Source organism: Acomys minous, assembly GCF_964271855.1.
Source record: "Acomys minous genome assembly, chromosome: 9".
In the NCBI taxonomy this organism is placed as follows: Eukaryota; Metazoa; Chordata; class Mammalia; order Rodentia; family Muridae; genus Acomys; species Acomys minous.
In genome coordinates, this window is record NC_140490.1 from 88,704,511 (window position 1) to 88,729,952 (window position 25,442).

At 47.0% G+C, this 25,442-nt stretch overlaps 2 long non-coding RNA genes across 4 annotated transcripts; one reads left to right on the forward strand and one right to left on the reverse strand.

Moving 5' to 3' along the window:
* LOC311605440 lies at window positions 1-8,869 on the reverse strand. Of its 2 annotated transcripts, XR_014781941.1 has the most exons (4): window positions 7,783-8,869; window positions 7,473-7,549; window positions 3,181-3,547; window positions 1-893 (listed from the first exon to the last, which is right to left on the reverse strand). It is a non-coding gene; the product is annotated as an uncharacterized lncRNA (long non-coding RNA). The 2 variants fall into 2 exon arrangements; XR_014781942.1 differs by having other exon boundaries at window positions 1-3,547.
* On the forward strand, window positions 7,588-23,543 carry LOC311605442. 2 transcript variants are annotated; one of them, XR_014781944.1, is made up of 4 exons: window positions 7,591-7,618; window positions 8,865-9,035; window positions 17,319-17,414; window positions 20,728-23,543. It is a non-coding gene; the product is annotated as an uncharacterized lncRNA (long non-coding RNA). The 2 variants fall into 2 exon arrangements; XR_014781943.1 differs by lacking the exon at window positions 8,865-9,035 and having other exon boundaries at window positions 7,588-7,618.
* Window positions 23,544-25,442: the final 1,899 nt, after the last annotated feature.

The following is a 25,442-nucleotide window of genomic DNA, read 5'->3' on the forward strand; positions in this document are numbered from 1 at the left end:
GGGACACCCCTCGGGAACAGGGGAGGGGAGGGAAGAAGCCAAAGAAGTGACACAGAGAGAGGACAGGCAGGGGTGGCAGGAGGCTTATATCCCACACAGGTGATGACATAGGGCAGGCCAGCTGAATTGCTTGCCCATCAACATACTAGTAGCTAGTCATCCTTAGTAAACTAGGGAGTCTGCCGTTGCCTTTTTCCAGGTCAGATCGAGAGCTGTGGGATTTTCGCTTCTCCTGTTCGTATCATATATGCGTCTCCTTCTTCTACACCAAATACCTCGGCTCTTGAGGGCACAGGAGACACTTCATACCTCTCACCACTGCTCACCGGCTTCATCTCACACCGCGGAGAACCAGAGTCAACACTGCAGCTGATAGCTTACGGTCACTGTATTTCTCGGGGCTCTCTTAGAGCAGTGGTTCTCAACCGCCTTGGGCTTGCATGTCAGAGATTTACATGACCACTCACAACAGTTGCGAAATTACAGCTATTGGAGGAGCAACAAAATAATTTTACGCTTGGGGTCAGCACAAATGTGAGGAACTGTATTAAAAGGGCGCGGCATTGGGAAGGTTGAGAGCCACTGCTCCAGAGGAACAGAACTGATAGGAGACACACACACACACACACACACACACACACACACACACACACACATCCCCAATGGAGAGATGGCTTGGGATGTAGGAGTTATTCCATCTACAAGGTGGGATGTCTTCAGTATACATCAGAATCCCGAAGAAGTGGGCTCTGATGCCAATGGAGGGATGGACTTGTTAGTGAGGGTGAGGACAAGCAGGCGAAGAGCAAAAGCTTCCCTCTTCCTTGTCCTTTCTATGGGCTGCCAGCAGAGGGTGTGGCCCAGATTTAAGGTGGTTCTTCCCACTGTTAATCCTGCAATTCGCCAGTAAAACCAACTAAACCGTTTTGGGCCAAACTTAAGGCAAGCGTTTATTAAGTATCAAATGATGACCAAACACTGACTTTGGTCAGGAGCGTTGGCTAGAACATCCTAACTGGAATGGCCCTGAGCCATGCATTGCAGGGCCTTGTAAGGACAACTGATCAGCCACTGTGCTTTCCCATGAGGCTTTGCCATTTCCCAAAGAACTACAATTCCCAGCATTCCAGGAAGTTATCTGGTTCCTGGGCAGGCGGGGCTTATGGGTTAATTTTGAGGAATCGAACCACTTCAAAAGATCTGGATTTAGAGTGGGTCATCCCACTTCAAATGAGTTAATAAAGAAAGATTCCTCACAGGTGTGCTCAGATGCTTCCAGTTTAGTTAATTCCAACCAAACCTAGACATCACAGTTACTTTTTAAAAAAAATCACTTTTTAAAGTGTCGGAGTTTCACTTGCATATCAAATGGAGAAATTCATTAAAAAGTAACACCCCACTGCTCAGCAAGGAAGCCAAATAGTTCATAAATTACCACTGTTTTAGCCCACTGGAAATGGGATGTCTTGTGTGGCCTTACACTACTATGGAGCACTTCTGACGCCTGAAATCAAAATCTCAACACAACAACAAAGTCAAAGAACTTGGGTGGGGTGGATTTCTTATCCAACACTTTTCCTGAACAGAGAGGTTATGGCCAAAGCAGAGATTCTGTGTTCTTTCCTCTGACTATGTATGGCACTTCTGAATAGGAATGGCTTCCACTATCTCATGTGTTCAACTGCTTGGCCCATGGGGCACAGTTAGGAGGCGTGGCCTTGTTGGAGGAAGTGTGTCACTGTGTGGGTGGGCTTTGAGGTCTCCTATGCTCAAGCTACGGCCAGTGTGGCACACAGTCTCCTGCTGCCTTCGGATCAAAATGTAGAACTCCCGACCCCTTCTCCAGCACCATGTCTGTATGCCACCTGTCTGCAGGCAGCCATGTTCCCACCATGAGGACAATGGACCACACTTCTAAAACCGTAAGCCAGCCCCAATGAAATGTTTACCTTTCTAAGAGTTGTGTGCTCATGGTGCCTCTTCGCAGCGATGAAGCCCTGACTAAGACACCGTGGTAACCAGCCTTTGCAATAGCGCTATCGTAGCCAAGGAAATAGTGGGTCAAAGAGAAGTGACCGCTTTGGCTGTTTTAGCGAGCAGAGGACAGAGCTGGGACCTAAACTACTGTGGCTCTAACTTTGAAGTCTTCCCACCTTCCATAAGCTGCTTGCCCCTGTTGCTGTCAGTGGTCAGTTCAGAGATTGGCTGCAGGCCGATGAAGGTTTTATGAGATTCATGATGGCAGACACAGGCCACTGTCTGAACCAACACCCATCTGCACCACTTCTTGCCCTGTCCGTCCACTACAGAGGCTGGAATGGTGACAACATCATTGTCTGCAAGCTCCCTTTACAGATAGAGATGACCCACACTATAGCTATGGTCACGAGATGTGAGTGCTCAGGGATTCAGCCTTCCTGGGAACATGTCTAGAATTTTCTGACTAAAAACAAAAGGGGGAGGGAAGGGCACTTACATCATGTAGCGGCTCCCGCCTCCTACTCTTGCCGTGCGGACTTAATGCCTGTGGGCCCAGTTACCTTCTACAAAAGTGACAAAAAGACTGAGAGACTCATTGGGATCCTGGCCCTGAATTAGGGTTTCTACTTGAGAAGAACAACCAAATAGTCCCCAAGTAATTGAATCCACTGGGAGGTAAGTGTATTGATACCAACAGCCAGTTGTGCTGCTGACTGGTAAACTTGCCTTTCATACAAATCAGAACCCTGGAGGCTCAATTTTTCCATTGTTCTAGGTAGTCGGCAAAGGTTAAACACATTATATTCACTAAGAGAAGTGATTCAAATGCATTTGGGGGGTGAGAAGGCCGCTTAGGTTGGGACCATTTTTCCCCCACTCCTACAACGTTGAGCCGTACATTGCACCTCGCTCGGGGCCGATCAGCAGCTACTGTATTTGAACAGTCAACATTCATGTGGTTTCTGTTTGCTGAAGCATTAGCAGAAACATAGGCTGAAATATATACCACCGTGTAATAGGTCCCAGATGTGCGGGCGATTTGGAAGAATAAGTCTCACCAAAGGGAACCTTCCGTCAGTTTGATTGGCTTTGGTAAGAACTTCAAACCAAGTCGGAGTTAAAATGTAGTGGGATTAAGATCTGGTGCAGTTTGTCTAAACTCGACGAATGGACCCTGAGACTTATTTGGGCCAGGTTCACCTGTGCTCCGAGCTCTGGATGGTTCTGTCCCTTCCTAGTTTTTATCCCAGCTGCAACGACAACCAAAGGGAGGCTAGCAGGCTGCATGAGCTTGGATTCAGCATGGTAAAATTGGGATCCTCTCCGACTGGCTCCGCTTAATGTGTACAGGGCTGCTGCTTCAAGTATTTTTCAAAAGCAACTGTGAGGGCTATAAACACAGGAGGAAAGAAAAAAAAATGACTCTCGAGCTAAGAGTGTGTGGAAGACAGACACCATTTCTGCTAACACTGAGTGGATTGTTGGGGCCATTTTGAATATAGCTGAAGACAGATTTTTCGTTCCTCTTCCTTCCAGTTGCTCAGCGGGTGGCACGGTTGATGTGTCTCTAGAGGAAAGAAGCAAAAATAAATGGCTTGGTTCTACAGAGAGAGCTTAGTCACGAAAAATGCCTGCTGTGCAGACATGAGGATTGGCACCCGACTCCTGGGATGCACATCTTAAAAGCAGGCATGAGGACGCGTGTTTGGAGTCCACGCACTGTGGAGGCAAAGAGAGAGGTAGATGCCTGGCGCTCCCTGACCGGCAAGTGTAGCCTAATCAATGAGTTGCAGGACAGCTAGAGACTGCCTCAAAACAACAGTGTGGACAGTACCCAAGGAATGGCACCTGAGATTGACCTCTGACCTCAACATATTGCATGTATACCTACACACACAAGAACACGCACATATGCACATAGACAAATAAGTGAATGAATGAATGAATGAATGAATGAATGAATGAATGAATTCATATGCTGGAAGGAAAAACAATCTCACTGGTGTTGGGGGTTGGTCTGGGGATGTGTATTCTGATGCTAATTGCTGGCTCCTAAGGTCTAGTTGCTGCCCAGATGAGCACATTCTCACGGTGCTATACTTGTCCTTGTGTAGACATTGCCTTAAAATTAGTCCTGTTTGACCAGTAAAAAGGCAACACCTGGGCAGGGCTGGAAGGGGGCAGGCATGGCGAAGGTTCACAGGCTTGGGGAGAGAAGGCTCTTGGGGGAAGCAGACAGGTACCAGAGGAGGAAGAAAAAGAGGACCGCCATGGGATAGGAAAGAGCCAAGTGGGTCCAGAGGAGGAACCCAGAAGTACTACATAGAAAGAAGTGGCCCAGATGAGCAACACTAGAAAGTATTTTAGGATTATGGATGGGAGGTAGCCCAGATAGAAATTGTTAGAACAGATGGCATGGGATAGAGGCTGAGAGATAATGGGAGGCAGTTTAGGGGGTTAATATCTGTCCTGCCCCAGGTGAAATAAGGCTATTCTAAAATATATCAGGTGTCTGTGTCTTTATTGATTGTGAAAGCAGGTTAGATAACACTGCCATAATAATTATAAGCATATGAATAAACATCTTTAGGCGATGCACTGGGGAATGGAAGATACACATTCCAAAGGGATGATTTGTTTATGATATTCCCTAGTTCTGGGTCAATGTCTAAGTGACCAAGGTCACCTGACTTCTACATAATTCAGTGAATGAGGAGAGGGATGAAGGTCCAGCCAGACTTATCGAATCAAGGCACCCCAGCCATCCTTCAAACCCTACCAAAACCAACTACATAGATTTGCAACCATAAGATCATGCCTAAGGGGTGGCCACAACAGATGCCTGCGATAGTCTTTAGAATTTCCCAAGAGGGAGCAACATATCTGCCTTATTCTCTAGGTTACTTCCTTCTGAGACTCCTGTAGGGTTCTGTGGATTTGGGCTGTAGCATCTTCCCATTGCCTTCAGTCTTGGGTCCTGTGAAAGGACTAGGTGAATAGATAACAACAAAGAAAAGCATCCTCAGATTGCTACATATGCGTTTTGATGGCAGGGAGTAGTCGCTGGCAATATCCCCAGGCCTAAAATGCACATACTGCTCAGAATGCAATCAGTCAGCCTCAGTACCCTCCCATCAGCCATACTGGCAACCCTTCAGGCCCGCAGAGGAAATCTGCACAGCTAACTCTGTTCCAAAAAGGACAGCTTGTCGGAAGGACACTGAGGCCTTGCGGTTGCTATGAAAAACAATTCCATCCTACTTGTGCAGATGTGGATATTGTCCAACAGAAGGGTGCAAAGTGGTTGGGGTAAATCCTGAAACCAAATCAGAGACACAGCATGAACTCATACAGAAAGGCACTCTCCAGACATTGAGGTGAGCAGAATCCCATCTCTGGGGTAACAAAAAGCCTCGCCAGGACAGCGGGTCCCCTACTGAGGTGGTCTGGGAGAGGCAACCATGAAGCACACACAGGCCCAAAAGCAGAGAGAATGTAAAGACGGCCCCATGGGCTTAGACCTGCTTAGGGGCTGGGAGAAGTAAGTCGGAGATATCATGGCTTCCTCTGGGCAGAAAAGTTCTCAGTAGACTCGGCAAGGAGGGTCACAGGGTTCGAGGGAGCTAAGCAGCCATGGTCCTGTCCTCAAGTCCTGGGATTGGGACAATGAGGCCATCCCAAGTCCAACTACCATAGAGACCATTGATGTAGCTTTTTACTCAAGGGGTTGATGTCCCCTTGTCTGTCCCTGCCACCCCCAACCCCATCCTTAAGGTTTTGTCTTGATTAAGTAGAAACAGCCTGGGTTTGGGCCCATGCCCTCGCTGGTCAGAAAGTCTGCTTAATGGCATCGTGCCTAAAAGCAAAAAAATGCCACATGGACCTCAAGACAAAGAGCTCCAAACCATGGCTTCATGGTGTCTCATGAACTCTTGGAAGCAGCTGAGTGGGTCGCTTTCATTTTTTAAATGAGCCAAAAGACCACATAGTTACCAAATGGGAGAGCCCACTCCAGCCCCATCTCTGATGGATATGCAGTACCGTACTGCCTCTTAATGTATACACTGCAGGACCAGGTCAGGCTTTGGAAACTAGCTGTCCCTATGAGAATTCTCCAGAAAAAGGTAGCCAACTGTGCGTGCGTGCGTGCGTGTGTGTGTGTGTGTGTGTGTGTGTGTGTGTGTGTGTGTGTTTATATATATAAGTATACTTGTATATATGTGTGTTTGTATGTATGTATACACGTGCATGTCTGTATGTATATATGTGTGTATATAACATATTTGTGTGTATGTACACTGGTGTGTGTGTGTGTAGCAGGTAGGTCAATCTATCTGTAAAGATGCTTGCTGTAAGGAACTGTCTCATGTGACTACAGAGGATAAGACATCTCATCATCGGAGATTGCAAGCTAAAGAGCCGGAGGAGGAGAAGGTGAGGCTCCCGTCTGCTATAAGCCAGCCAAGCAGATACACAAAATTAGCCATTTCTCTGCTCTGCGTGAAGATGACCCATTTCTGCACGCAACAGCCAACCCTCTCTCTTTCTGACTTAATAATCAGAGGCCATAGTTAAGGCAGAGGGCCCGGCTCTCTTGCTGGCTCTGTTAGAAAGTTTATAGGAGACTTTTGACCTCTTGTTCTCTAACCTTTGCTTCCTAGACCATAGGAGATGACACAGTCTCCACCAGCTGGTGTTTGGGGTCCCGGTCTGTACAGTTTTAGCACAATAATGAAGTTAAGCCAGAGTCAGGACATAACGTCCGTCCTTAGACAAAATGCGCTATCTGTCCACACCTTTTGACGTACTTGCTGAAAACAGCTGCACAGAGTGCAAAAGAACTTGTCACCCAGAGGGACATGAGACCAGCGCTGGACTTCCTTCCTAAGTTGCATGAGCGAGCCTGCTTGCAGAGTGCGGCGGAGAGAAGACTGACAGCTCCCAGCTCAGCTCTCCACTCAGCCCGAGGCTTGTCCATGTTCAGAGAAGCTTGGTAGCCACACACCAGCAGGGGCGCATGGGGAGATGGGTTTTCCGCTTCCTGGTACCACTGATAAATATCCCCTAACTCACCAAGATAGATGCTGCTGCTATCTCGCAGAAATAAAGCCAACCGCTGCTGCTACCAGATCTCCGCGTTGCCTCCGATCACCCTAAGTCATTTCTGGAAATTCTAGGGCAGCTGCACCACAGAAGACGTTCTGCCTATGAAAATCACTTAGGCGGACAACATCTGCCTTCCCTTGGGGAGCTGAACAGAGAGGTATTTTCATGGCTTTCAATTCTGCCTCCGGGGATAAGGCTTGAAACTAGCTTAAGGACTTAGATGAGGGGAAATCTGCACGCTGCAGCTGAGACGTGGGAGCAGGTAATGGACCATCTGGAGTACCCAGCCACTCCAGGGAAGCAAGTGCATTTTCATCCTTCTGAAAACTGGGCCGACCTTCCAAAGGAGGAGGGGGAGGACGCCAGCGGGGCTTTGTGATGCTTACAGCTCAGTTCCGGTGGGGTGGTCCTCGGTCTCAAGCAGGTCTGCTGAGCTCCCGAGATGCCGCTTGTAGAAGCCGCGCTATAAATATGAACAGTAATAATAACATGTGATAGTATCCACGCTGGAGCTCCCCCGCCCCCACTCCAGGTAACTTCCAGCGTTTTCAGGCTTTCTGATTATCCATTCTGTACTTGCATCTGCCTGGCAGTCTACTGTGCTAAACGTCTTTTTCCAGCAGCTTGAATTCCCCGCACTTAACATTTCACTCCCCAAATCTCTGCAAATTCTGTTTTTCTCTTCTTTATACTCACTGATCCTGTGCCCCTGCCTCCACCCAAGCAAATCCAACGCAAGGACAGGCAGGTGGCACAGAGGCATTTTCGAGGTCACGTTTGCTGGGGAGGGCTACAACAGACTGGAGGTCTGTTTCCCTTCAGCGTTGCCCATCCCCTGACCTGATGAACAGGGTGGGACGTTTGGGCAGGGAAATGGGTCAAGGAGGTGGATGCTCATGACTGGTATCATTGCCTTTATTAAAGGGACCTGTTCTAGTCTTTGTTTCTGTTGCTAGGATACAGCGCCAGGACCAAAAGTAACTTAGAGGAAGGAAGGGCTATTGCTTAACAAAAATCCATGTTTCAGCCCGTTGTCAAGGGGCTAGGGAAGAAGGGACTCAAAGCGGCCAGTCATACATATTTATAGTCAAAACCAGAAGGAAAAAACAATGGATCCTTGCTTGCTTTTCTTCAGCTAGATTTTTCTATTTTTCTATACATCAGGGGCCCTGCCTAGGGAATGGTGCCACCCACAGTGGGGTGAGCCAATTAACAATTATGACAATGCTTCCCACAGACTTGTTCACAGGCCAAGCTGACCTCTAAAACGTCACATTATGATTCCCTCCCCCTAGATGACTGTAGTTCATGACAGGTTGATAATAAAAACCAACCAACCTAGGACCTCAGAGCACCCTCTTGCCTCCTTCCCCCACCACAAGGACACAATAAGTGGGCTGTATGCAAGCCAGAGTGGAGCTCTTGCCAGAATGGTCTGGCTTTCAAGCCCCTCAGAACAGTGGAGAACAGACTCTGGTCATTCATGAGCCGCCCAGTCTGTGGTATCGTGTTACTGTAGCCTGAGCTAAGACAGAGGAAAAATGTAATCAAGGTAGTGGCAAAGCAGTAGCAACCCTCTATCACACACACACACACACACCTGATAAAAACAGTACTTGCAAGAACTCGGTACCAATTCCGCCGAGAGGCATTTTGGCTTCTAGCGTTCTGATGGTTCGGGGCCATCAGTGTCAAATCCTGTTTCTCTGTCCTCAAGTGCATGGACTGAAATCTGAATTTTACCTCCACGTAATATGGTTTTCTTCTACCATGAAAAGACAAGAGTCAACAACAACAACAACATGGATTCTACCTTACTTCACTCTTGGAACTCCTTGTTGTCACAATAACTGAGGCCTCCTACCAGCATCTTGGAGGCGGGAAACAACCAGGGATTTCAAGCTTCAGGATGGGTTCGTGCCCCTGACGTATCCCCATATGTTTAGCAGGTGTGTTTCTGTATACAAGAAGAAGCAGGGCCACCATTGTCCTTTTCAAGGTGTCCTTTGTCAGGAGACTGACGTGAGGATGGGTCAGCCATTCTACAAGTGAGGTGATTTCCTCCCAAAAGGTCAACACCTGGAGAGCTGCAGAGGTGGCTTAGCAGTTAAAGCTCATACTGTTCTTGCAGAGACTCTCGAGCTCAGTTCCCAGACGCCAGGTCAGGCAACTCGTAACTGCCTATAACTCCAACTCTAGGGGGGAATCCGATGTCCTCCTTGGGCCTCCTCAGGGTACTGCACTCGTTGCCACATCCCTATACAGACAAACATTTGATTGGGTCAGGGTGGGGAGTCTGGTTTGGCTAACTATATGTGCCCGAGAGAGCATATTTGTGTAAGCAGGTATTTGTACTCACGCGTGCACGTGTATGTGGAAGGCAGAGGTTGAGCGCCTTCCTCAATTCCTTTCCGTCTCATTTCTTGATACAGGGTCCCTCTCTGAGCCTGCTGGGCACTGATATGGCTAGACTGGCTGGCCAGCAAGGCCCAGGGACCCTCCTGTCTCTGCTTCCCCCGAGCTGGGATCACAAACACGTTTGTGCACCGCACCTGAAGTTTCTAAGTGGGTAATAGTGATAGAACCTGGGTCTTGGTGCTTGTGAAGGAAGCACTTTACTCCATGAGCTGTCTCTACAACTGTGCTAAACTGAATTATTTCCTTCCTCCTCCTTCCCACCTCCCCTCCCCCCAACTCCCACAGCCCAGGCCATTCCACCATGCGAGGGACCAAACCCAAGACCTCACACATGCACTGTACCAACTAAACTCCTTGCCCAGCTTGGCCTGGGGCTTACGGGACCCCCTGGACATATGTTCTTTGCTCCTCTTCACCAAGATTATCAATAGCATTCTGAGCTACCATAACAAACAGCACATACTTTGTGTCTGAACAAACAAAACATCTCACAACTCTGGTGGTGTGGGGTCCACTTAAATCCAACATAACTCAAACACCAGGTCGATGACAAAAATGTATTGTAATGAAGCCACTACTGATGGATCAGGGCCACAGAACAGACTTAGGAGCTGAACTGGGACCTTGATGGGACATTGTACAGCATATTTAAAGGATCAAGCCATAAATCGAGGGCTAGAGTAATGTCCAATCATATTTTGACATAAGAGGTTGAGCAAGGAACCATCAATCAGGATAGAAGTAGATCCCTGTGCTTGGGAGCATGACCTAAGTTTGACCCAGCCAGCAAGACTGAGTTGTCCTTGAAATGTCTGGACTCAGACAATGGCATCCTTACAAGTTGTCCCTGAGATGGCTGGACTCAGACAACCGTTTCCTTACAACAGAAGCTGTTTAGCTATTGGGAAGTCCCCAGCTCCCCTAGGGCCTGGAACCTTGAACTTCGTTTCTCCCTATAACTAAATGGGGTCTGAAACAATAATGGTAGAACTTAGTTAAGTTTCTTTTACTCGTTCCCAACATTCGAGGCTGGGTGTCTGAATGGCTGGTGGCAATGCGAACCGGTCTGTCCTTGGATTTGTAGATAGCTGTTTCCTATCTGAGTCTGAACACGTTTCTTCTGAGCATGTCTGTGTCTCCATCTCCTCTTCTTATTGCTATACTGGGTTAAGCCCCTGCAGTCCCTCCCTGCCCTCTGGGACCTATTTTAGCTTTAGAGACCTCCTCAAGCCCTCTATCCAAGTACAAACATATTATGAGGTATTTGGAAGGCAGTACTTCAACACACAACAACAAAATTCAGTACCCAACAAGCTAGCTTCTAAGTAGCACAGACTCCAAATAACCAGTCAGGAGGACCAAAGACCAACAGACCTCATTTAACAATGGCGAGGGTCTCGTCAACAGGTCAGTCTTTACAAACGTATTCTTTGCTCACCCTCCCATCTCTTCAGAAACGCAGGGAGTGGTGGAAACATCCAACCAACTCCCATCACGCAGACTCCATCCATAGAGAGGGCAGGTGAGGAGCGATAAAGATATGGGCCCGTAACAGACCAGATCTGAGTCATGCCTGTACCCTCATCCCCTAGCAGAGACTCTCACAAGAGGCGTGGCAGGGCATAATGGTCTCCTTGGTGGCTTTTCTTAGTTACACCGCTGTGTGCCGTGTTCTTATTCCACGTGGTCGTGTCTACCCACACCGCTCAACTATCCTAGCCCTTTAACTACCCCTGCCTCTTACCATGGCAGCCCCCTAGCAGGGCAGTAACTGAACTCAACTCTGGCTGTCTCAAGGTCGTGCAAACACAGCCAAGAAGCAAGACTGTGGCCAAGGAGAGTCTCTCTGGCTCAGGATACAGCAAGAGGGTCTTTCAGGAGCAGGGCTGACAACTAGTCCCCTCTGTAAAGGCCAGCCACCATGGGTGCCAGCCACAGGCCCTGCAATCATAGTGAGTTAATTGGGTCAGTTTGCCAAATGCCACCGCCTTTAGGAAGGAAAAATGAGAGAGCAAAGCCAATGGGCCCAGTATTGTCTGAAGAAGCCAAAGTGGCCTTTGGAATAGATTAATGGGACATTTGTCTCTCAGCTTCTTAACAAGGGAGAAGGGGAAAGCTTTCTGAAAACCAGAGCCAGCTTCGGCATCTATTCTGGAGGATCAAGCCCTCTCAGTAGGATTGGCCCTTGCCGCTTCCTGTTTTAGCATCCCCCATGGTCTCTCTCCCACCTGGCCTCTCCTTCTTCCTCTTCTCGTCTCTTCCTTGGTGTCACAACCTCCTAGAGCAATTTCTGCCTTTCATTCCCTTTCCACTGCTATTCTGCCTTCCTTTTCCCATTCTGCAGGGATGAGAGAGTGCTCTGCTTTACAGAGAGGAAAAGCATAGACTTGGAGATACAGCCTGGCCTCTGGCCTCTGGCTATTGGTCCTTGCCTGTGGGTTTTTGTTTTTTGTTTTTTAATGTGTGGGAAGGATGTGGAGTGTGTCTCCTCTTTTCAGGGGACAGCGCCTATGTACTTCACTGGTGAAGTCATCCTCCCTGTTGAAGAGACTCTGTGTGTCATGTGTTGCTACCCCCTGTCCCATCCAGAGCAGCAGGCAGAGGATCAGAGCTTGCAATCCCAACCGACACAGTAATTGGTTCACCAAGGCCACAATGCAGGGGCAATTGGAATCTTTCTAGGGATGGTATGGGCCACTAGCTAGAAAGAGCGTGGCTGCCTGTGGTGCCCAGGAGACCTTGTTTCCCCCAGCAGAGGAGATACTTCAAGAACAGGAAACAGTACAGAGCAATATAAAATAGCACACAAATGGGCCAGGTGGATCCAGCTAAGATGCCTGATCAACTCCTGCACCCTGCGATGCCCAGTGACATGAGCCACTGTGGTTTGAAAGGGGGACTTTAGAAGTCTAGCCACACACTGTATAATGGTAGTTCCATCTAGGGAGAACTACGTGTTAACAGCAAAGTCCCCATCATTGCCAGGCTACTGTTTGGGTGTAAGGAGATGTTCACTTGTTTTGGGGGTGCTGGCGCGCCCCTACCAGCCATTCTGCTAGTCACATCCAACTTATATACAGTGCACGTTTCTTGATGGTGATGACAAATGATGATATGACTGGTTCATGTAGTTAACTAAAATTATTATTTTATGGTGTCTTTCTACTTACAAAAGATTTTTCATGTAAAGCAGTCTAACATATACTATGCTAGTATAAACTATATAGACATACACATACTTACATACATATACATATATATATACTTGCAAAAGATTTTTCATGTAAAGCATCTAACATAATCACGCTAGTATAACATGTACTATATACATATATATCCATATACATATATACATATGCTAGTGTAACATATACTATATATATACATATACTATAGACATATAGACATATGCTAGTGTAACATATACTAGCAGCCCTCTAGGCTATGTTCACCACATCAAGATTACATAGAGAGTGTCTATACACCTTGCTTTGTGTGAGTACACACTACAGTGGCCACACAATGATGAAGCAAGACGTTTCTCTCTTTTTAAAAGTAATTTATTTTTATGTGCATTGGTATTTTGCCTGCATGTATGTCTGTCGGAGGGTGTCAGATCTTGGAGTTACAGACAGTGGTAAGCTGCCATGTGGGTGCTGGGAATTGAACCTGGATCCTCTGGAAGAGCAGCCAGTGCTCTTAACCACCGTGCCAACTTACCCATCCTTCAGCTACAGGTGGCTATAGCTTGAGTCTGTCCTGTGTGGCCAGTGGGATCCTGATAAGCCTAGAGGACCATGTGAGGTAACTGTTTTAACTTATGGACACTTCAGCTTCCTTACCCATGGACCCATGACCTTTGCACTTCCAGTCAAGTGGGAAAACCTCCCTAAAAAAAAAAACATGCTCCTCCCTTGCAGCACGCAGAATGCCCTCATCCTCTCATTTCTAGACTTGGGTTCTCTCCTGCTGAGAGCTGGATGACACAGTCCTCTGCAAATCAATAGTCTCAACATTTATCCTTGCTAGGGTTCATCCCTGGACAAATGGATGAGGTGCCTATTTCACCCATCAAAGCAGACTTGGCCACCAGGTTCTCCCAGCATCCCTCAGTCCCTACCTGTTATAGGGTTCTCCTGGCTGGCATACTCCGCCCTTACCCTGAATGCTCCAGCCTAGGGGGCTGTGTCTATCTTCCCTAATATAGTCTGACCATTTTGTTTGCCTGTTCTCTTTGTACCTTTGGGCCTCCTGGGTTACGTACCGCGTTCCCCTCTCTTCCTTCCCCTCCTCATCTCTCCACATGGCCCAGTTCAGTCTGGTCATGACCTCTCCAGACTCTCCCAGATGTTCCTGCCTCTGGCTGTGCTCTCCCACATATCTATATAATACACTTTCTCCTCCCCATACCCAGGAGCAGCCATTTTCTTTCCTTCTTATTTCCTTTTTATTTTTCACTCACTCCTTGAACACAGAAGGGGCTCAATCACAGTTGATCCACGGCCCTACTTTCTTTCCTTGCCTTCTTTCAAAAATGTCCTTTTAGTTTCTTCTTGTACTTCTTACTTCGATTTCCTTTCTGGGCCAAGTTTCTAGTCAGTTTCCACTAACTCTCCTGCAAGAAGATGCTCTTGCCTAGGTACCCACTGCGTGTGCATAAGTTATGGTCGGTGAGTTCCAGCAAGCCTGGCCAAGGATGGGACCACTAACCCACTACACCAACAAGTGGCTAGTTGCCCCAAGTACAGCAGAACCGTGCTGCCTAGAAACTATAGCTGGTGCACAAATTACATCAAGCTAAGGAGGATCTTGGTTTAGCATTGGAGCAATGACCCACAACACTACTCCCGTGCAGATTATTAATTCAGCTCCCCTAAGCTTGAGTGATAACCATATTCCATCCATACAAGAGATGGTTTGTATATTGCTGTTTCCTTCCCCATCCCTATCTCACGTGTGTACCAGGAGCAGTCATGTTAGCACACAGCACAGTGGCAGCCATCTACAAGCAAGAGAGAGAGAGCTATGACCGGAGTCTAGACATGATGGCTTTCCTGACTGTAGTCTTTTGTCCTGCAGAACTATGAGAAAAATAAATCTTTGTGATTGAAACCACCCAGTCCATCGTGGTTTGTGATAGCATCCTGACCTATGTCCCAGTTAGCATACAGTGAATAGATAAGAACTATTGTCACGGGGCTGGAGAGATGGCTCAGGGGTTAAGAGCATCGCCTGCTCTTCCAGAGGTCCTGAATTCAATTCCCAGCAACCACATGGTGGCTCAAAACCATCTATAATGAGATCTGGTGCCCCCTTTTGGTATACAGGTGTATATGCAAGCAGAACATTGTATATATAATAAAGAAATCTTGAAGAAGAAGAAGGAGAAGGAGAAGAAGAAGGAGAAGAAGAAGAAGAAGAAGAAGAAGAAGAAGAAGAAGAAGAAGAAGAAGAAGAAGAAGAAGAAGAAGAAGAAAAAGAAGAAGAAGAAAAAGAAGGAGGAGGAGGAAAAGGAAAAGGAGGAGGAGAACCATTGTCACAGTTGCTTTTGGAGGGACATATACAATATGTCATACTATTTTCTGTTCACAAATTGCTGTTTTACTTTGCTGCTTAAAGGTTTGATTTATAGTGATGGCCGGGGTCTCCTAGAGTTCATTGGCTAGCTGATCTTGCCAGGCTGTGAGGCCCAGGTTCACTGAGAGATCCTGTCTCAAAAGATAAAATGGAGGCACACGCCTTTAATCCCAGGACTCGGGAGGCAGAGGCAGGTGAATCGCTGTGAGTTCGAGGCCAGCCTGGTCTACAAAGTGAGTCCAGGACAGCCAAGGCTACATAGAGAAAGCCTGTCTTGGAGAAAAAAAAAGACTCTCGACATTGGTTTCTGGCCTCCACACACTTGTGCACACATGTGTGTATACACAGACACATTACAGAGAAAGTAAAAGTTATGTATGGTCCCTTCATCCTGGGCCTTTTAGAAACTGTAGCAAGAGGAGACACAGAAAAGCACTAAGGAGGAGAGAGAGCAGCTGCATCCTGGTTCATTTGGTTTAAATGTCATTGGCAGTCTATCTGAAATTCATATTTGTATCCATCTTACAGACAGTAAGAAATGGTTTCTGTTGTTCATTGGCTTTTTTGTTGGGTTGGTTTGAAATGTATGTAGACCAGGCTGGCCCAGAACTCACAGAGTTCCGCCTTCCTTTGCTTCCCAAGCACTGAGATTCAAGGTGTAGACCACCGCTCCCCCTCAGTAAGACCTTCTCAAAGAGCACCACAGAGGTGGCTGGCTCCCTGCATTCCTATGCCAACTATCCCATTAGCTAACCTATCACCTCCTCCGCTTGCCCAACTTTGCTTCTGACTCTCAGAGGAGGGTTAACTCACATCCTTTGCCTAGTTACTGCGAAACTCAAACTAGGTGTCAGAAATGCGTATCAAAGCTCTTGGCTTCTAGCGCCAATGAGTTGGCTGAATGAAAATCCATGAGCAAATTAACTGGGTCCTATTTAATCTACGAGAAACTGTGAGCCGCATATTAACGCAAGAGCGGTGCAGAAGGCAGGGTCTCTTTCCATCAGTCAGAATGCCATGGCTGATAAATTTCATTCACACGTGTAAACGTTTTACAATGCAGACAGCTTTTATTCTATCCCACTAAACTATTCTGGAACTCAAATTCAATTATCTGTGCAAGGCCTAGGCAAACCATAAATGCCACAGCCATGTCAAATGTTGACAGTAGTCATAGTGAGACCAGGGATGGCTCTACAGGTGTTGAGACCTGGAGCAAGGTCACGGTTGGTTCGCGGTCTGCTCTTCCATCCTGATTCTTAATGATTTTTAGACAAGGAACTACACACTTCATTGTAACCTAGCATAAGAACTTTTTTAGCTGATCCTGGTGGTGACTCCAAGAGATTTTGAGAGGTATTTGTTTGGTTGGTTTGTTTCGTTCATTTGCTTTGGTTTGGTTTTTTTCCTGGTCCTTTTTAGTCCTAAAATTTATGATTCTAAAAAGATATTCCCAAAATGGCAATATAGTTTTTATTATACACTAATTTAAAAACTCTTGTACTTTCATATTGTATTTCCAACACACACACACACACACACATACACACACACACACAAAGACACATACACACACACAAAGTATGTGCTATTTCTCACAAGCTCTCAATCAGTTTCCACTCCTGCAAAGCCCCGTGAAAAGATTCCATTTCCCAACTTAGTTCAACCCATTTAGCTAAAACCCTGGGAGACAGATTCAACTTTGCATTTTATGAGGCCTCTTTCCAAGTCTGCCCCGCTGCACACTTAATGGTCTGGATTCTAGAGCGGAGACTCCTGTTGGTACTGAGTCATATATTTTCCCCTCAAAAGAACACATTTGAAAAGTATCGACACTAGAGAGAGAACTCTGGGGTTACAGCACGCTTTCTGAACAGAGATGTTGAGTCGTAGCAGAAAATGTTGACGACTGGCCATAAGCAGACGGATGTTTTCAGTCCTTAGCCTGTTATTTTCACCGTGCATGAGCCTAATTCAGTGTTTAAGTCTCTTGAAGATGAGGGTCAGGGGTAGGTCTTATCCACTTATGGGATTCTGGGGGAGGAGATATTGGAAATGACTCTCCTGAAACTCTTTTTAGGGTGCAATATATCCATAAAAGGGACAAATATGCTATAGAGTTTAAACATTTTTTTTATTACACTAGACAATGTCATCCTGTGGGTGCATGATCCATCCCATAGATGAGGGCCCAGTGAACAAGGGAGACTGAGCATCCATGTTTTTTCTCTCAACAGTTAGTTCCTGAGAGTTCTGGAAGTCAAAATCCTCAGGACATCACAGCAGTGTACCAGCATGGGGCGTTTCAGTTAAGTGTGCCTCCTGGACCAGAGGTGGGACACTTGGAAAAGAGAAGTAGGAAGTGACAAGTAGACTGTCAGAGGGCAAGGATGGGGAAACAGAGAGACGGTGGCATAAAGATGCAGGAGGCTGAGCCCCAGGAAAAAGAGGTGGCCAGTGAGAAGCCCTGGGTGATGGGAACGGCTGCCCCTTACATAAGGTTGTGGCATTTTGCACAATCCCAGAGAGAAACATCAACTTCCAGCATCAGGGGTTTTTCTAAAACACTTTCTCAGCAGACGAACACACACACACACACACACACACACACACACACACACACACACACACACACAAAAAGCTTGAGAAAGGCATGCTTGCATCCCAGTAAACACAGGGCTCTCGTTTGGACTGGGGCTGCAGTAGCCTTGGGACCATGCAGGCTGGGAGACAGGACTGTTGGTTCTGTTTCTTAACAATTAGACTTTATTACACAACCCAGCTATCCTATACAAGAGAGAAAAAATGTTAAGGGAAACAAGAGTAAGCTTTCCGCTGTCTGTTCCATGGGACAGATGCCTAGGTGTCTCTGGCCTATGACGCTGGTCGTCTCCCCATCCACATGCGCTCCTGCTCTGAACCTGCAGCCTTCTCCTGTCCTCTTTGCCTGCTGTCTCTCTCTAACCTGCAAAGGGCGGTCTCCTCCCAGGATCTCTTCTCCCATAGATGTTCAATTACACAATCGTCTGGCTAGAATCTCCAGTCCGGTCTCCTGAACTCTAGACCCAGGATGGTTCCTCCCAGCCTTCAACAATGTCTGTCTCAGTGGGGTATCGATGGTGTTTCTAAGCAGTGGAGCCCAACGCAAGACCCGCCTAGACTGCCTTCACCTGCATGATGTCTACAGTCCTTCCACACAGCACAGTCAGTGTTGCCGTGTAACAGGAGGGCCTGAGTTTGGATCTCCAGCCCCCATTAACTTGTAGTTGCATGCTTGTTGTGCTAGCTCTGGGGGAGTGAAGGAAGGCAGATGGATCCTGCAGTTTGCTGTCCAGCCAGATTGGCCAAATCAATGAGCTTTAAGTTCAGGAAGACACCCTGTTTCAAAAAATAAAGGGACCTGGTCTCCACAAGCAGACCAATGAAGCCAACACATCTGGGCCAGAGGTTGGGGTGGGCTAGAAGGGGGGGGGGGTGACAGCAGAGACCGATGCACCAACCAAGGGCCAAGCATGGTGAGGACCTAGTTTTATGTATAATATATAAGATATAAGGCAATAAAATAATAAGATACTAGATACCAGAGATATTATGTTGTAGAGAAGTTTATTAAGTGAGCATCGGAGGGAGAAGGAAAAGGGGGAGGGGTACCCCAGAGAGACAGACAGAGGTAGAGAGGGAATGAGGAGTAAGAAAAAGAGAGGGAGGGTAGAGAGAGAGTAGAGAGAGAGCCATGAGGAGGGTTTGTGCTTTTATACAGCTCTGGGCAGGGCCACACCCCTGTGGCATGTAGGCAATGACATCATAGGTAGGCAGACTGCGCAGAATCCTAACACCAAGACCCGGCTCAGATGTAGTCCACAGGCAGCCCAGTCTCCTTGTGGCTCCCATAATAAGGGGGGTAGGGCTGGCCCTGACGCGGACTCTGGTGCCCACTCGGTGATCACTTCCCCCTGGCAGGGGTGGTCTTGCTACAGAGGAAGAAGATGCAGGCGGGGTTCAGACGAGACTTGAAAGGCTGGGGTCAGATAACAGGGGAGGAGGGCTCCCCCTTTCTGAGGACTAGAGGAGGGGGGGGATGAGGGAAGGAGAGTGGGACAGGGAGGAGACTACAGTCAGAATAGAAAGTGAATATATTATAATTTTAAAAATTAAATAAAAAGAAATAAAGTGAACATGGGGATGGAGAGACAGCTCATCGGTTAAGAGAACCCACGCTTGCAAAGAGCCTGAGCTCAGTTCCTGGCACCCCCACAAGTGCCCACACGGCGCAACTTATAACCACCTATAATGCCAGTTTCAAGAGATCTGATCCCCTCTTCTGGCCATCCTGGCCACCTTCACGCACACGCTGTACATGCAGGCAAGAACATATGGGTAAATACAAGGAATAATTAGAAACAAGATGAATAATGATTGAGGAAGACATCCCACCACTGACCTTTGGTTTCTACACAGGTGTCCATGTCCATGGGCACACATGAACACATCACACACTCACACATACATACACACACGCACACACACACATACACACATACACATATACACACACATATACACGCATACACACATATACACACATGCATACACATATATACACATATACACACATACACATATACACACATACACACATATACATACACACACACACACACACACACACACACACACACACACACACCAAAAACAAAACCACCTGTTACGTCTCATTCCTTGCTTGTAATCCAAACAGCACTAAGGTTTCCAGGCTCCAAGCTTGGGCAACGCAAAGGGGCCATAGACTAATAGGATGTTACTGGTACACGTTTTCTTTTTTTCTTTTCTTTTTTTTTTAAATTTTATTCTATATTCTATATGGTATGGAGGTGTCAGAATCCCTGGAACTGGAATTACAGAATTATAGAATTACAGGTTGTAAGCTGACATGTGGGTGCTGGGACTTGAACCCGGGTCCTTTGGAAAAGCAGACAGTGCTTTTAACCACTGAGCCATCTCACGAGGCCCTGGTACACGTTTTCTTACAGCTTGTGTGAGGCCCTGTGCAGACTTCAGGAGACCAGGTCTTTCTCCGGAAGGGAAGAAACAGCCACTCTAAGTGTTTGCAGCTGTTCAGAAGTGGCTCTCGCCCAGGACCCAGAGATGTCCTGGTGTTCCACGGCAGCACAGGTTCTCATTTCACTGGAAAGCGGGGCTCCCTCCCCCCCCAACCTCACCGCCCCCAGAATTTGTAATCTAGATTCTAAACCACATGTAGTCATGCCGAACATTTTTTTCTGCGTTTGTCAAACTTTTGTGGCTAATTATCAGTTGGAGTCAGTGTAAGGAAACCTGCCTCTGTGGGCTGAAACTGATTAAAATGCCTGTGCTATCAGCCAGGGGCTGTGGGAAGTGGGCTGCTAGTCCAAGAAATGGGGTTTTTCCTTCTCCTCCAAGGAAAGCACTAGGGACAGGAATGGCAGAAACTTGTGGGAAGTGTGTGCTATCATGCCCGCTTTTAGGAGAGAACAGGATATTTCCTGACTTGTCAACGGGGAAGACTTGGGAGTGGCGCACAGCACAGTACATGACATAAGGAACATCACAAGGACCTAACACGAAGAATAATGATTATAGCTCAAGCCTCTATTTACTCCTCAACAGAAAGTCTAGCATACGAGAACGCAACAGCAAACGCACAGAGGGGGCCGGAAACACACCGAGCATCTTCCTCGGTGTGACAACTTCATCATCGCTCCAGTTTCCTGGCAAGCCACCCCTCAGCTGTCCTAAGGATGAAAGCAAGGATTCTTTACTTTTTCAATCACTGCTGAACCCCAGAGATGTGATTGGCCAGCACCCTTCACCGATTTAGGGTCCATGTTCCCTGTTCCGTGTCAATGTCAAGAACATTGCATTGGCCGCTGTAAAGTAGAGTCTTTCAATACTTAGAGTAGTTTACCTTCCCTGATGTTTGACATGTTGTTCCTGCCTGCTGTTTGATCCACTTTTGGTCTCCAGATACTCCAAGCTGCTCCTCTCCAATTTCCCCTGTCAAGTTTGTTTGCTTATTTGGTGTTTGGTGTTTTCAGTTGTTTTGTGGCCCATCCGTCACATTGCTGTTGGATCTCTTCTTTGTTTCCTCTGAGTTTCCTCACTCAAAAAAAAAAAGGGGCAAAAAGAAGGGCTGATGTTGCTGGTGGAAACGTGAAAGGGCAGCCACTTTAGGAATCAGACGTAACACAAAATTACCATTTGACAATGCATTTCAACCTCGAGATATTTACCAGGGGAGACTGAAAAATAAACGTATGTTAGCCCAATCATTTGTGCACATATTCGGAGAAACCTGACATAGGCCAAAAAGTAGAAACCGCATGATGAATAGACAAACAAAACCTGATATGTCCATACAGGGGAGGCTAAGTCATTCACAAAAAGACATGGAATGCCAGTGCCTGCTGCAGCATGAATGAACCATGAAAACAGGCAGAGCCTGGACGAACGCAGTCACAGTCTATGACTTCACTTTCATAAAATGTCTAGAACTGGAAACTCTACAGAGACGTAAAGTAGATTAGCGGTTTTGTAGGAATGAGGGAGACAGACTTGAGACTACAGCTAAGAGGTAAGGGGCTTCTCTCTGAGTGAAAAAAATAGCCTGCGCTTGACTGTGATGCATGAGCACTCTGCATCGATGCAGAAAGCATTTAACTGGGGGCTGCAGAGATGGCTCTGCGGGTAAGAGCATTGGATGCCCTTCCAGAGGATTTAGGTTTGATTTCTAGCACCCCACATAGTAGCTCACAGCAACCTGTAACTGCAGTCTCACGGAGTCCAATGCTGGCAACGCTGGCCTGTGGTGCACACATATATATGCAGGGGAAAGACTTGTTTGTACGTACAAGATTTAAAATAATTTTAAAAAATAAACCATTTAATTGTTAAGCAGGAGATTGCACGATGTGTGGGTTTCATATCAATAAGGCTTTTCCAGAACAATAGAAGGTGCCACCCCTATCTTCTGAAGAATAGAAGGTGCCTCATGTATTTTGGAGATTTACGAATGCTTGAAGTTGCTATTCTCGAATGTTCTCTAGTTATGCCCAAAGTTCCTTCCACTCCAAGAAGCAGAAACATCCACAAACCACAGCAGTAGCGGCGGCGGTGGCGGCGGCGGCAGCAGCAGCAGCAGCGTGAGAGTCAGAGCACCGCAGAACTCCAGGACCCTGCTGCTCAGTGTGCAGCATCCACCCATGGCTAAGCCCAGAGTCACTGTTGGAGTGAGAGGCTTACTCTGGGCTTCACCGCTAAGGAGCGGTAATTCAAACTAACAGAACCTATAGAGAAGAAAAGGAACTGATGGAAATGTTTGTCCCCTAAAGGTGTGATTGGAATGTGAAACATCCCTCACAGGATTTTTTTTTTAATTTGAACATTGGGTCCCCAGAGGGGCCGTGCTATTTTGAGAGGGTTGGAACCTTTAGCATGGGATGCATTAGCTGATGGCTGGGAGCCGCTAGAGCTGGGCTTTGGAGGGTAATAACTTGGCCTTGCTGACAAGCCTCACCACAGGCTATTCGAGAATATACTGTAGGCAGAGCCCCCATGCTACCATGCACCATGATGGACTGATACCTCCAAAATCAGGAGCCAAAATTAAGCCTCCCTCCCTTAAGTTGCTTTCGCTAGATATTCTATTACAGTGACAAGAAAAGTAACAAATACATCTTCTTTCTGGGTAATTTTTCTTTGACATCTTCTCTTACAGCCTACTGTGAAACTCTGTTTCCATCTGTCTTAGGGTTTCTATTGCTGTGAAGAGACACGTGATCACAGCAACTCTTATAGAGGAAACCATTTCATAGGGACTGACTTACAATTTCAGAAGTTTAGTCCAATATCATCATGGTAGAAAGCATGGCAGCATGCAGGCAGACATGGTACTGATGAAAGAGTTGAGGGTTCTGCATCTGGATCCACAGGCAGCAGGAGGTGAACTGGCTTGAACCTCTGAGACTTCAAAGCCCATCCCTTAGTCACACACTTCCTCCAGCAAAGCCACGCCCACTCCAAGGCCACGCCCCCTAACAGTGCCACTCCCTATGGGGGCCATGTTCTTTCAAACTACCACACCATTTTTAAAAACAACAGCTGCGATTAGCCCCAGGAGAGCCTCCACATGGTGAGGCCTGTTGGTGATGACCTGCTTTTGTAGGAGGAGCAAGTGGAGAGTAAATCATCAAAGCCTGCTCCCTCCCGTGCAGCCCTTTAAGTTGTATAACGTGATTCTTCCCAGGCTATGTGTGGTTTCAGGAGGTGCCACTAGAGAGGTGGGGAGTGTCCGTCTATGCAACTTTCAGGAGATCTTCATCCCAAGGCAGAGTGGGACTTTTCTGTAACGCAGCTATTTTGAAGTTATCCACACTCTCGCACGCTCTTGTGACTAAGCTCAATAAACTCATTAGTTCCTGCACGAAGCCGGACTTGGATGGGTCTGTTGCCTTGGTCATTCGTACCCTATCTGTATAGATGTCTGTTTACGTCTCCCCAGGAAAAGCCACCCAGCAGTGAATAATCCTGCTCGTGAGACTTCGGGCTTGGTGCCTTCTGTTTTGCTGGGCACTAGAAATATTCCACAGAGACAGGCGTTCAAATATGCCGAGAGAAAACACTGATGATACAGCAAGGAAACACAGCAGCTCAGAGAGGTATACCTTACTCTACTAGAAGACAGAGCTGAACAAAGTCAGGCAAAGAACAGATTTGCAGAGTGACACAGAGCATTTATCCCAACAGTCTTTATGAGATTTATAATACAGAGCTCTGAGGGACAAGGAAGCATGCTCACGCACATGTATATCTGTGTCTGCGTACGTGTGTACGCGCATGTGTGTGTGTATGCACACGTGTGTGCGCACGCGTGTGTGTGCATGCGTGTGTGAATCTGTGTGTGCATGCGTGTGCATCTGTGTTTGTGTGGATGTGTTGTGTGTGAGAGAAAAAACTGAAACACAGTATATATGTATGTATATCTTGTGAGTGTGTGTTTGTGGGCATTTGTGTATATACATACACTTGTGTGTGTCTCTCTGGGTATATCTGCATACATCTGCATGTGTGTATGCATGTGTATGTGCACATGTGTATATATGTGTATGCCAGTATGTATGTGTGCATGTGTGTAGGGTGTGTATGTGGGGTATGTGTGTGTACTTGTGTGCATGTGTGTGTGCATGTGATATATGTATCGATCTGTGTGCACTCACATGTGTGCATCCATGTGTATATATCTGTATGTGTGTGTGTTCCTATGTGTGTGGGTGGGTGGGTGGGTGTGTCTGTATGTATGTGTCACATGTGTGTGCGTGTGGTGTGTGTGTATCTCTATATGTATGTGTGTGTGCTAGTGTGTATGTGTGAATGTGAGAGTGTGTATAGATGTGTCTATATGTGTGTATGTGTGCATCAGGGGTGTGCAGATCTGGAGACAGTGTTTGTAAGACGCAGTCGGACAGGTATGTGAAAACCAGACATCACGAGGCTCTGGCTACCCACGTTAAACCGTTTCAGGCCCTCGGCACTCTGAAGCCCTCATTACCACGAGGGGGGTTGGTCCACAGAAGACTTCATCAGGGCCTCAGGGAGACCAGACGGGCTCGTTGCAGATCCTCGGTGTGGCTTGCCTCATTCCATTCCTGAAGCATGACTCAGTGCTTCCACACGTGTCCCCAGAGAGCAGCCCCTCCTCAGACACAGCGAGAGACGCAGGAGTTCTCTGCGTTTGTACAATGAAGGAACTCCAACAGGGCTGCAGAATCTGGAGGCTTCCTGTACAGAGTCCAAGAGGAAGTCACATCTCAGGGCCTACAGGATGCTTCCTCCTGAACTCCGCATTCCCCAGTCTCTCCATTGGCGGTTAGTTGGGTCCTCATCTTTTTCCTGCTCTGACTCTAGATCTTTCTTCGGGAATCAGGCCTCCCTCCTCCCATATTGCTCCAGTTCTTTCCCTCCGTCACGTAGACCAAGTAAGAACTGTTATAACATTTTGATTATTATCCCTTATCTCAACAAAGAAAGATCTATCAATGTTGCCATCTTTATAGAGTACCATAAGAGGCACTGGGGAATATCAATCACATAAATAAAATAACAGCATGTATCTGTAGACTATCTTTAAAATGCCCCCTTAGGATGCAAAGTGAAGAGCAGTCAGGTTGGAGACAGTAGGACTCAACACTCAAAGACCAATAAAGATGGATTACACAAGAAGTGCACAAACTGCACGGAAAGCCTGCCATGCCGCTGCTAAGTGGAGATTGACTTAAACTGACTCCTAATGACTTCTCGCTATACCCATAAGTCATTGCGTCTCTCCG